Raw genomic sequence first — 14443 nt, 5'->3', positions numbered from 1 at the left:
TAGACAAAAGAAGGGAGGACCCAATCCAGTTTCACAGCCTAGAAGAGAGATGGTTTTGTAGTTTTAAAATCATATTCTTTTGGGGATAAAAGGGAGAACCCATTTCTCAAAAAATATCCCAATTTGATATTAATATTCCATAAAATGAAGCAGCTGGAGTCAGTAGCTAGCTTTCCTAAACCTACCCATGAAGAGACAGAAGCAATAACACTACAGTTATACTTGTTTTCAACCATGTTGTGGGAGCTTCTGAAGTGCTTGTTTTTTTGGAAGATTGTCAAGAGTTCCTGAATGCCAGCTTCTAGCATAAAGGAATAGGATATTCCTATGAAATGTAATATTTATAGACCCAGCCATTTAAGAAAGAGGGTGGGGTTTTTTTCTTTTAATTTCCAAGTAGAACCAGTCTTAGAGCTGTCTAAGAACCCAGATTGGAGAATTCTAAAACACTGCCTTCTGGAAAGAGGAGAAGAACACCCTAATGGCAACAAAAGAATTGTGCACGTGGTGCTTAGTAACAGTATAATAACTTACATTTTAGATAGTGATTTAGAGCAAGAAAAGTTAAATTATATTCACTCTTTTTAAGAAAACAGGAGTGTATGATTTATTGTAGAAATATTTGCATCTTTTTTTTAAGTTCTGATGGTAAAGAGGTACTTATTTGGAATTCACTCATCTGAAACAACCTCATTCCCTGATGTAGCTGAATAAATGAAGCCTTACTAGAGAATCATAGCATGTTAGCCCTGGAAGGGACCTTAGAGATCATTTAATCCAAGCACCTCATTTTATAGGTGATAAAACTAAGATTCAGAGAGTTGTAATAACTTCCAGAAGGTCACAGAGCAGAGCAAAGACTAAGACAGGGATTCTAAACCGTTGTTGTTTCCAAGATCTCCTTTGGCAGTCTAGTGAAGCCTGCAGACTCTGAAGAATAATATTTGCTTTAAATGCATAAAATAAAATACATAAGAACACAAGGGAAACTGATCATACTGAAATAGTTCAGTTTTTGTTTTTATTCTTAATTTCACATATCCCTAGTAAAGAACCCTGGACTGGGACTTAATCAATGTTTGCTGAATTTAATTTTGTATTAAGCAAGGTACCTGTCTTCTCTAGAACACAGTGTTTGAGCCAGATTGTAGAGATCATTCAGTGTAAACCCTTCTTTTTACAAAAGGGAAAAGTGAGAACCAGAATGTTTAAGTGACTTGCTTAAGATGACACAAGTAGTTAAGTAGCAAAGGCAGAATTCTAAATTTCTCAAACCAAGTTTATGACGACAACACTAGCTCTTTTCACTAACCACAACAATAATTATAATAACAGTAAATTAGCATAAGTATAACACTTTAAAATGTGCAAAGCACTTTTACATCTAGTATTATTTCATTTAATTCTAACAATAGCTCTCGGATGAAGAAATTGAGGCACAAAGAATTGCCCAGGCTCACACATCTGAGACAGGATTCTAACTCAGATCTCCCCGATTCCAACTCCAGTATTCAACTGCACAATATAGCTACACTATACCATACTACTGTTTTTTGAAAAGTATCATTTCAATGACCCCTAAGCACTATTTCTTATATTGTTCCCATGGGGGAAATACATTCTAAGTTCCAGGCTATTATAGGTACTTTAAAGATGGAGGATGAAAAGAAGATAGATATCACTGAAAGGCAGCTAGATGTAATATTAAAAGGTCACTCATTGATCTGGGAATCAGATGGTAACTCATGCTTATATTATAATATTATAGGAGCACTTTGAGAGAGAGAGAGAGAGAGAGAGAGAGAGAGAGAGAGAGAGAGAGAGAGAAGGAAAGCTGACCGGCCTTGAAGTTAGGTCACAGATTGACTTATTGGGGAGAAATTGATTTTTAAGCCAGAAAGAACATAGTTTAAATCTTGCTTATAAGTCATAGTAGGTGAGTACTAAAAATATTGTCATATTCATTTTACAGATCAGGAGTGATCCATGATTTGCCCAGAATTACAAAATTAGTAAATGGAAAATGAGGTAAAGAACCTATTTCTCAGGATTCTGAATCCAACAATCTTTGTACTCCATCAAGTGTAAAAAGTCCATGGACACCCAGGTTTGAGTGGAGCTGAAGAACAATGTTAGTACCTGTGATCTCAACAATGTGGATGTCAAAGCCATAAGTATTTATTGTCTTTACTATTGATCAAGGATTGTGCTAAAGAAAAGGAATATAAATACAAGCAGAAAGGAAGTACATGCCGTCAAGAAGCTTACATTCTAATAAAGTAATATAACAACAACAACAACAACAACAAAACAACAACAACAAAAAAAAAACAAACCAGGGAAGTGAAGAAGGAGGGGGAAGGCAGAGAGGGGATAGTTAAAGGCACCTAGTACCAGGGCACTTTAGAGAAAGTTCAAGAATACAGCTTAGAGAGGCATGAAAATAGGGCTAGTCTATGATTCCTCCTTAAAATGGAAGTTCTTTGATGAATCAGTCAATGAGAGGGGGAAGACAAAATAGTGAAAAGTACTTTTTTTTTGGCTGTATCGTTTTTATTTTTTCTGTTACACGTAGAAGCAATTTTTGACATTTAAAAATTCAGATTTTTCTTCCTCTCTCCTTTTCCCATCCCTAGGTGAAGAATAGTCTGATGTGTCCAAACTTTCATGTAATATATATTCCCATATTGCTCATGTCCTGATAGAAGACATATCCTATATTATAATAGAGATCTCATGATGGAAATATTGTAGAAGATGGGAGACTTTGATCTACACTCAGATTCCAAAAATTCCTTCTTCAGCTATGGAGAGCATTTTCATCATGAGTCCCTTGTGGTTATCTTGGAGACATGCTTTGCTGGTAATTGCTTAGACATGAAGAGTTCTTTTGATGTCTGAATCCCAAAGATAGTGGGAGCACAAACTGAGGAGGAAATGTTCTCCCCAACAATGTATATCATATCTGAACTATGCTTTCACATCTTATGTGGCTCAGCTTTCTAGCTAGATCAGCATCCTCTACTAATCTTTTCCTTATGGAAGAGTATTCCTTACCATGAGGTATCATGGTTCATTAAATTTATAAATTGGTAAAAAAAAATTTTCTCTAATGCACTAGAGATTCCAGACCTGTTATCTGGGTAGAATTCTCTATCTCTCTACCCCATCATTTCCATTTTTATTTTTATTTCCTCTTCTATTTTTATTTCTTAAGGACTCAGAGTAGGAGGAAACGTTGTAATTTAATGGACATAGCTGCTATTCTAACTTTCCCAACATCAAACTGAGAGAACAGCTAACAAACTTCAAACAGGAAAAGTGCTGAGGAGAGATATAGAAGTCCAGCTCTATATCATCAAGGATTTTGAATGGTATTTAGTGGTGTTGATCAATAAGAACGAAGCAGAAAATTGAGAATAGCTGAACTAATGGTTAGCTCAAAACTGCTCTGAAAAAGTCTCTCAGCATTTTTATTTAATACCATTTCAAAGAACAGTTTCTCACAATGCCCGATGGAGTTTCACAGCTGTGCAGACACACCAAGGTTACAGAATTATATCATGATTAGTATATGGTTTTACAAAGAATTTTCTCATGGAGATTATGCCCGGATGAGACAATGTCTAAGGTTAGAAATGCACCTCATTTTATCTAAAAGTTATCTTAGTAAAAAGCTTCATATTTCATATTTCAAAAGATATCTTTAAAGAATGAGCCTTTAAGATTATGGGGTGGAAAGTACCTAGCTGAATATGAAGGGTGTCTGACTCTGCCTTCTTTGGCCTTGGGCTGTCTGGAAATAGATATAGGGCCAGGGCAGCTTCTGCTAATTTCTGCATTTTTCTCAGCTTGGGAAAATTGTTAACTCTTTAACTGATGGTTTACTAAAAACTTAAAGTTATCCTAGAAAATTGGATTATAATGCTTTCCAATAAGAAAAGGTGTGGATCATAAAAGGAGTCACAGAGAGGAGTACAGATTTTTATCTTAGATAAGCCATCCCGTCTGTGTCCTGACTTGCAGGGCAGAAAAATTAAAATGCATGGCCTTGCCTGGCTGCGTTGATCTTTTGATGGGGTCCAGATAAAAAGGCTCTATTAAAGGTGTTTCTCTCAGTGGCTTCCAACAGAGGGACTACCTAGAGGTAATTTGGGGTAGGAACTGAAGCCTGTGAAATATGAATTGCCCAGAACTGGAGGGAGTTGAAATACTTTTGGGGTCCACCATCCCCAGAGAAACTGTCATCAAAAAGGAAGGAGTCAAAAAATGAGTGATAGAGAAACAAAAATCAAATCTGAAACTACCAAAGAGTTCAAGAAGAAGAAAACTCAGTTAAAAACCTTGAATTTAAGCAGAGAGACCAACAAGGTAGATATTCATAATAGAAACCTCCAAATCAGTTAGAAGCATCTAGGTATGTAATAATATTGGAAGACAAAGGAAAACAAATAAAAACTTGATGAAGCAGAGGACTCTATAGATTCCTAAGAGACCTTGAAAGCACAGAAAAATGTTTCCAAATGATTTTAAAAAATTAAGAATTGCTGAAAGCAGAATATATGTCCTGCATAGCTGAAATAATTAGTAGAATAAGAAAACTTGGATCCATGATAAATTTCACTTCATAAAGATAAAATAATTGATTGGGAATGTAAATATACAGAAGTAAAACACAATCTGAAATAAGAAAGACAAAAAGTAATAGCATTAAAAGAAAATGAGGGGGGCAGCTAGGTGGCTCAGTGGATAGAACCTCGAGATGGGAGGCCTGGCTTCAAACCTAGCCTCAGGCTAGCCGTGTGATCCTGTGTAAGTCATGTAATCCCCATTGCCTAATTCTTACTACTCTGCTGCCTTAGAACCAACACAATACAAGCAAAACATATTGATCTGAAACAGAGGATGCAAAAACAATTTAAGGATAATAAGACTCCCAGAGGAACCTAAGTCAAAAAACCTAAACCTAATAATGAATGGAAATAACACACAAAAAATGCCCCAAACCAAACATAAAACACAAAATTTCTATTCAAAGAACCTATAGTAAGCCTTCCAGAAAAATAACCTATGGTGCAATTTCTAAGACACATAGGGATTAAGAACAATATTATTTACCATGAGGAATCATGGTACATTAAATATATAAGGTGGTCACAGGGCAGCTAGATGATTCAGTGGATAGACAGCAGGCCTGGACAACAGTTCTTGGTTCAAATCTGACCACAGACACTATGTGACCCTGGGCAAGTCACTTAACCCCATTACCCAGCTATTATCACTCTTCTCCCTTAGAACCAAAGTATTAATTCTAAGATGGAAAGTAAGGGTTTTTTTTTTTTAATAAGTTAGTCACAGAAAAGGGTTATAATGCATGGGAAATGTTTTCTTAAGAGCAAAGGAACTCAAAAGATGCAACTCAAGAAGACATATCCTGCAAACATGAGCCCAACCATTAATAGAAAAAACGAACATTTGATAAAAAGAGATATTCAAAGCATTTCTAGAAAGAAAACCAGACTTGAGCAAATTATTTGCTTTTCAAGCAACCCAGATAAATAGACAAGAAAGGTAAGCAAATGCAGAAAGCAAGGACAACAACAACAAAATTACAGCAAGACTATTAAAATATTTCTTTCTAAAAGTATACCAGCAGACTGGGTGAAAATAGAAATCAAATGGAAATGATAGGGCAACCTACTGAAATATCTTGAACTAAACATTACAATCCCTGAAAAGGAAACAGAACTAGCTGTAAAATAACTGCAAAAAAAAAAATTCCTGGTCTAGTCACAGGACAATTCTGCCAACTTTTAAAGAATAATTAGTACTCATAGCCTACAAATTATTCTCAAAAAAATGAGGGAAAAAAGCATCCTCTCAGATTTCTTTAGTGAGACAAATAAAGTCCTAATAACTAAACCAAGGAAGGATGAAGCACAGGGCAACTATAGACCAATATACTTAATGACAAATGATTCAAAATTTTTAAATAAAATCCTGTCAAATAGGATTCATCTAAAAAAAAATCTTTCATCATGACTAAGTTAGATTTTTTACCAAGGAAGAAAGGAGTGTTCAACATTAGGAAAACAATATAATTTATTATATTAAAAACAAAAAATTCAAAATCACAATTATCCCAATTGATACAGAAAAAGCTTTTGGCAAAATACATCACTTGTGCATACTAAAAACTCTACAAAGTATAGGCAGAAAGACTTTGTAAATGTCCTAAGAAGCATCAACTTAAAACCAAAAGTAAAAAAATCACATTAAATGAGGCTACATTAGTCTTCTCAATAATTATTAGAGTAAAGCAAAGATGCTCATTATCCCCACAGTTAGTTGATAAAGTTCTAGAAATGTTAGCAATATAAATTAGACAAAAGAAAGAAATTAAAGGTGTAAAGATATGTAAAGAGGAGATAAAACAATCTCCATTTACTGATATGATGGCTTACTTAGAAAATCCTAGGGAATCAATAAAGACACTATTTGAGACAATAACTTTAACACAATTGTAGGTTTCAAAATATCCTCAAAAATTGACAGCAAGTAATAACAAAATCCACAAACACAATAATAAGGAAATCTCATTTCAAATAGCTACGAAATGCATAAAATATCTGAGAATCAATCTAGCAAAGCAAAGTAATTCAATCTTTAAAGTAATAAAGAATTCAAAAGAAAAGAAGATACTCTTACCACTGCAGAGATAGGAGATCCACAAGTATTGTGCATTATGCATAATTTCAGATCTTTTTTTATTCTACTGATTAATTATGCTAATTTTTTTCATTTTCTTTTTTTAAAATTTAGGTAGATGCAGTTCTCTAGGAGAAGGAATGAGAAGGTTACTGTAGAAAATTATGGTGGTATTTTTTAAAAATCCAAAAAAATACATCAATAAAACTTCTTAAATAAAACAAAAACCACTGAATGAGGTAATCCTGTTCCAACAATTTCATCTGTCTCTAAGGCCTAGTTTCCCTTTCTGTAAAATAGAGCTAATATTTGTATGGTCTACCTTATAATGACTTTTTAAGGAAAGTACCTGAAGCTATACAAAGGTGAGCCATTGTTATTCTTGGGTACCATTAACTTGTTGACTACATAAGAGGTTAAGTCTATAAATTAAACATTCTTCCACAAACAGAAACGTGTCCCATTGTGGAAATAGGAATTATCTTTCACTGGTTCATAGTTTTAAAATTCTGCATACTGGCAATGAATAAACTAGGACCAGAATTTAAAGAGGAAAGGCAGGTTGGATTGGGTTTGAGACTTTACATAGTGCTTTTAAAGATACCAAGTTGTTCCCTGAAACAAAAGTCGATTTTGTAAGCACTAATTTTCTCCCGGCTGATGCAATATGGGTACAAATCATGGAATAGCACATCTCTTGAAGAAATCAAAACTGTGGGTTCTCAAAGGGCAATAGAGAAATTCAACAAAAGCGGACTGAATCATATTATCAAGAAAAAGTAGCAATCAAGAAGTTGAATAAAAGATATCATCCAGGAAATGGATGATTTGGGGAAAAAAGATGGTTTGGTCATGTAGAAAGACATAGGATTATCAGATGGACAGCTCACATGCTGTGTTGGCCCTCACATCTTATTATTAGGCCTAGAGGAAGGTCTCCAGCATTGTATGTATTACCAAATCTTGTATAAGTAATGATACTCTGAAATGATTATCAATCAATAAGCATTTATTTAAAAGTGACTTTGTAACAGAGACTGTACTAAAATGAAAAAGTTGCTGTTCTCTAGGAACTTGCTTTCTTATGAAAGAGATAATATATCCAAAATAAACATAAGTAAAATAAAGGTATAATTTTGGGCTCCTTATCCCAAAGCCAGGTTGGCCACATTTCCCCTAAAATTTCTTCCTTTGTTGTAGTTGATCTCTTTACAAGTCCAAGACATTTCCTCTGGATACTTATTTTAAAAAGCACCCAAATTTTTTTTCCCCCTCTGGAAGGACAATCCTTGTCAAATTCTGAACTTATCCAGTTAAAGGACAAGTGGGTTCAGAGCAAACTATAAAGGTCAAACAAGCCCCAAAGAAAGGTGAGACTCACTAAAAAAAAAAATTAATTGTAAAAAAGGAATGATGTACCAAGGGGTGATGGGGTTTATAGGAAATCAGGCAAATCATACCCTATGGACCTGCACTGTAAAAATTGCATATCATAATAAGACAAGCCATAAAGGTCTATTGAAATGCAAGAAGAAAAATATAAACATTCTCAAATAGATAACAGCATCCTAGTGATTCAACTAATCTTCTCATATTGGACTATCACTATTTATAGAAGATTCAGTAATATGGCAGTAGCTAAATGTTCAATGATTCAACAAATGCAAAAGTCTGGAAAATTTATTACATTTGCAATTGACTTGTAAGAGAAATACATCAGAAAAAATAACTGTAATTACAACCTAAAACAAGCTGTCAATGTTGGGGATGGGAGCAACAACAATTGGCAGAGAAACATAATTTAGACTAGCTAGGGTTTCTTGAGCTCCACAACAGAACAAGTCTCACCTGAAGAGGCAAAGACTCCTCGGATGAACAGTAAACAAGGTTTATGTGGGTTTCAGGGAGTGAGGAACAGGGGAGCTGACGAGTCAAAAGTTGATTGGTCAAGGTCTCTGTTGCTGGGGTTCAAGACTGATCTGGTACAATAATCCTTTTATCCAGTTTCAGGGTTAGGGGTTTCTGCATAATAGACTTTCTCAGAACAGGTTGCACAACAGGTTACCATGGCATGTCCTCATTTGGATTGCTTACACTGCAAACACTAATGCATATGTGAACAAAATGATATGATTATCAGAATAGAATAGCTCTAGATCCACAAAGGTGAGAAGAAAATTTGCCAATTTTTCTAGGATCCTGAAACTAGAATATCAAAAAACAAAAGTTCTGGGTAGAAAATCTTTCTAGGAATCCTCCCAAAAACCGAGGGCCTGATAATGAGGTCTTCATGTGATGTTAATAGCCCTCTGGACCCACTGTGTCAAAGCCAGACTGGCTAAATTTTTTCCCCTTAGGGTTGCAGGATTATCTGTGAGGGGTCAGGGGTTCTCTTTTTAAAAGTTATCTGTTCAAGATCCTACTGGATGAGTTTCTTCCATTGTTAGACTTTAATGTCTAGTACTCCAAGTTTCCTTCCATTAGTTTTTCTAAAGGGCTATTTACTTCTAAAGATATAACCAAGGTACAAACATTTCCCTCCGTTCAATGGCTTGGAGGCACACTTTCCCCTATACCTCCTCAGTCTTTGGGTGACGGGAGCTCAGATTTTGCATAGTTTCTGAGGTCTGAAGGGCACTCCTCATCCTAGGGGAATTGATGCTGACCTGGCTACAAAACACAGTATGGACTCCATTCCTGGACTATCAGAAAGTTCATTCTTCTGATTTTTCAAAACTCAAAAGAGTACTGCTTTCAATTTATTTTATCTAAAACAAAAGAACAAATTCCAAGAGGAAGAACTATGGCCCATGACCATTCGGTCATATGTCAACATTAAAGGAAAAGAGCCCAAGCGTTCACCCATTGCAGCATTGTCTCTCATTAGATACCATCCAGTAGAAAGAAGTCAGCTTAAGAGAAAGCCTAAGATAAAAGAGAATGAGGCCAACTGATGTCTGACCATAGACATTCTCAGTTCCAGTCCCTAAAGAGGCTACCATTCAGCACTTAGCAGGTCAGAACCAGTTACAGTATGAACACATAGCCTTTTCGGTTTTTCTAAAGTACTTCCATTATATGTCACCATTGCTTTCTCAGAAACAGGCTTCCTATCCTCTTCTACATGGAGAATTGAATCAGCAGCACTCTGCCATGTTCATAAGGACCAGGTTCATTGGCCAATCCTCTATAACAGTTGTAATTTGGGGAGAGGAGGCATTAGTAGCTGGGGGTATCAGGAAAAGTCACATGTAGAAGGTGGCATTTGAGCTGAACTCTGAAGAAAACTAGGGATTTTAGGAGGCAGAAGTGAGGAAGCATGTGGGGGATGCCCATGCAGAGATGGGAAATGAAATTTAGCAGAGGTACTAAATGTGAAGATCTGCAAGAGGAAAGCAGAGAAGTAATGTGTACTAAGTCTGGAAAGGGAGGTTAGATCTGGATGATGAAGTACCTATGTACTATTCTGGTCTGATCAATGATGAAACTGCCATGGATTCAACCATCAGGAATCATTTCAAAAGGACCTTAGAATTCACCATGTCCAAACCCCTCATTGATGAATTGATGAATAACAAAACTAAGATTTACCCAAGACCACATGATGACTAGGAAGAACACATACAAATGTTAATTTAGAAGAATAGTTGAAGAAGAAAATTGATGTATCTTGCTTTTCCTCCAGAAATCTTTAGATTCAACTTCATATCTGTCTCCTCTATATCCAGGCAGACATCTTGATTGCAGTCTCACATGAATACTTACTGCAAAAGATTTAATAGAAATATACTTTCTCTCCTTAATATCACTCATCTCTGACAGGATTTTGCTTGCTGTCTCCACTCTAGTCAAGAGAATCATTCTGAAGAAAAAGTGGGAGAGAAAGAGAAGGAACTGAAGAAAGCTGTTACTGCTTTGAGGGACCTGCTTTTATTTCCTGATATTTCAATAAAATCTAATTTGACTGATTTTAGATTAAATAATTGGGTCACACAGTGATAGAAATGGAATTTGAAGCCAGTACTCAACTAAACTTCATCATTTTAGATTTCCTACGCTGGCCTCCCTTTCTTCATATCCCCAACACTTAGTACAATACCTGGCCCATAGCAGGGAGTTAATAAATGCTACTTCTCTATAGCATCACAAGATTAGCACTTTTGTATCCCAAGGTAGCAGAAAGTAAAGGATTAAGGGCCAGCCAGATATAGTGACCAGGGCTCTGGAATGGAGTGACCTCAAATAAAGGCTTCAAAGTCAAGTGATACACAGAAAGTGGGGAAAGAAAGGGAGACACCAATGATCAGAGACAGGTAGAAAGAGTAACCAGGAATGGGCATCAAGGAACACTAAACCACTAGGGGAACCAGAATAGATGTGGAAGATGAGCTGATTCAATGAGTGGTCAGGGATGCTGACAAAACCAGGCAGAGAACCAGAACAAGCGGAAAGCAGATGTTAGGAATGCAGGCCAGGTGTGTACAAAGCTTAAACAAAAATGAGGAAGGAAAACTAGTTGCCATGCAACAGCCTTTGTTTCTGTACAACTTCCTTTATAAACAAAAATCCAAAACAGACAAAAAGCAATGAGTAGATGTACTCTAGCCTAACTTGTTCTGCTTTTCAAAGGGGTTGGTTTCTCAGAGGTAGCCAAACAGGGCAAGTATTTCTCACAGGGCTTCCCGTTACCTTGGGCTTTAGTAGTTGTGAGTTAGAGTACAAACTTCTCCTCATCCCCTCAAATTGGGTAATTTGGCTCCAATTTAACTCCACCATTAGAGAGACTAGGCACTCTATGCCTTCCTGGCATAGAGTAAAGCAGCACCATAGCAGATGAATTTGGAGGAATGAGGACTTCCTTTTCATTAGATCTTTGTTGTTCAGTCATTTTCAGTTGTGGCTGACTCTTAGTGACTCCATTTGGGTTTTCTTGGAAAAGACACTGGAGTAATTTGCCATTCCCTTTTCTAGCTCGTATTAAAGATGAGGAAATTGAGGCAAACAGGGTTAAATGACTTGCCCATGGTCACACAGCTTGTAAGTGCTTAAGGTCAGATTTGAACTCATGAAGTCTTTCTGACTTCAGACTCAGCACTCTATCCATTCTGCCCACCTGCTACCCTTGATAGTACTAGAAATATGGGTAACAATTTGAAGGTAAAAATTTAGTTTTGGTTCATTTGTAAATAGGATAAATGCATTCCCAATTTCCTGGAGTCGCTTGCCATTTCCTTATCCATCTCACTTTACAGATGAGGAAAATGAAGCAAACATAATTCAGTGACTCACCCAGAATCACAGACTAGTTTGCCTCTTCTCCAGCAATTTTACAGAGAAGGAAACTGAGGCAAATAGAATTAAGTGACTTGCCCAGGGTCACATAGCTAGGAAGTTATCTGAGGCTGCTTTGAAAGTAAACTGAATCCTGAAGAAGTCACCTTGTAGAACTTGGAGTATGCTTAAATTATGAGACTGGAAGCTCTAACAAAAACATAGTTCACTGCATTTATCTTCAAGATGCAGTCCTTAAGGACACAGAGCAATCTCATGTTGGCCACAAGTAATTTACTCTGATCTCCCCGGAGTATGTGGTGCCTCATAGAAAGTAACTGCTATTACTAAAAATATCACCAGAAGTATGAAGGCTTCTTCTTCTTCTTCAGGGCTTCTCTTCTGCACTGCCTATTCCCCTCTGTAACCCCTTACTCCATCAATAAGCTCATTATATTCCACTTCTTCTCACAGAACTAATCATTCTAGGCTGGACCTGACTCCAGCCAGTCCCCTGGTAGTTTAGGTTCGATACTGGAACAAAATGAAACACTCGAAGGTCATTCAACATTTAAGAAAAAGAGAATTATTTAGTCACAGCAGGAGAAGGGTATTCAACAAAATGGGCAGTGAGGACACCTGGAGTTGATTCAGCTGAATGAAGATGCCTTGCTTGAGTTGCCCATTATTTTCCACCAGCCAAGCATTAGAAAGAGCCCCTGGAGCTCCTCACTCACAGTTTCCTTGTACTCAGGTGACCAACAAGTGATGTCAACAGCCTGAGCCTTTATTCCTGAGATTCTAACCTGAATGGTCTCAAGATTTTTTTATTCTTTATTTAAAAAGAAAATTAGCCTAATTTGAATGGAACAAGCATTAGTATATTGCTTTTTAAAAAATATTTAATTTAATTATTTAAATTTCTTTTTTCCTTTTTTATAGTCATGAAAAACATACTTCCATAATGATCACTGTTGTAAAAGCACACTCATATGTAACCAAAACCCCCCAATAAAACCATAAATACACTGATGTGAAAGATGACACCAAAAGTTCTTTCTCTGGAGGTGGATAGCATTCTCCAACATAAATCTTTCAGGATTGTCCCAGACCATTGCATTGCTGAGAGTAGCCAAGTTTTCACAGATAATACAAGTCCATTATTGCTGTTATTATGTACAATGCTCTCTCGGTTCTGCTTAGTTCATTGTGCATCAGTTCCTGCAGATCTTTCCAGCTTTTTCTGAAATCATCTTCTTGTTCATCATTTCTTATCGCACAATAGTATTCCATCGCCAACATGTACCACAATTTGTCTAGCCATTCCCCAAATGATGAATGTCCCCTCAATTTCCAATTCTTTGCCACCACAAAAAGAGTAGGTATAAATATTTTTGTGCAAATGGGTCCTTTCCCAGTATACTGCTTTTACCACAGTCTCTCTACTCTCTGGGCTCAAATGAACTTCAGGACTAGGTTCAAAGTTGAGGACATTCAAAAAATAAAAGTTAGTCTCTTTAGTTTATTTTGCCCCTACCCAGAGTTTTTCCAAGGAATCTCCAAATATAGTTTATATATAACTTGAGTTGAAGTCCATACAGATATAGGGACATCTAAAAATGCACACACTAGTACTTATTACAATCAGTTTCTGTCTAGGTTTTTAATTTAAAAGGTGGGGGGGAGACAAAACCAAGCCAGGTTATTTCTCATATGTATGGAACCCAGTGAACTCTATCTTCTACTACCACTTTCTACCTGTGCTATTAGACCTCTTATTCTCAAAATTTCAGCTTCTTTAAGTAGATCATGATTGTGACTTACTTTGAATTTAAATATATTTTCAGGAATGCTGGGTAACAGCAACCAAGTGAGGACTGAACTGTTGTCCTATACCCCTTGAGCACATCTATCTTGTCTGCTTGGCTAAAGTAGTGGTTCCAACTGCCTAAACTCTTGTCAGTGGTCACTGGGGAGCTCATCTCTTTCTTTTCTTGGTAGGATCATAGATTTGGAACTGGAATGGATCTGAGAGGCTACTGAGATCAACCCTTACTTTGTAGATAAGGAAATGGAGGGTGAGATGGGTTAAGTGACTTCTCCAGAGTCATATAGCCAGTGAGACAGGATTTAAGCTCAGGTCTTCCTAACTGTGCTGAGTGCTCTATTCATTGCACGTCCTACCTATTTCTTTAGTTCTATGCTTTCTGAGAAAAAGTACTCACCTAGGGCTTCTGTTATGATTACCAATGGAGAGCCTATTATCACTATGGAAGCTCCAAAGGCAGGGACTTCAATGGTAAGCCATTAAAAGCCCCTTCCTTGCACCATGTAACGGATTCTCTGGATGTTGTAGAGAATGTAGAGAACAATGGGGAAATTTCTTAGTAAAAAGAACCAGTTTCAAGGTGTCCCACTAGAATCTCAATGGCAGACAGACACCATCCTTGCCCATAGCATCATG

This window comes from Gracilinanus agilis, chromosome 3 (genome assembly GCF_016433145.1).
Source record: "Gracilinanus agilis isolate LMUSP501 chromosome 3, AgileGrace, whole genome shotgun sequence".
NCBI lineage: Eukaryota > Metazoa > Chordata > Mammalia > Didelphimorphia > Didelphidae > Gracilinanus > Gracilinanus agilis.
Note: the sequence above shows the minus strand (reverse complement) of the source record.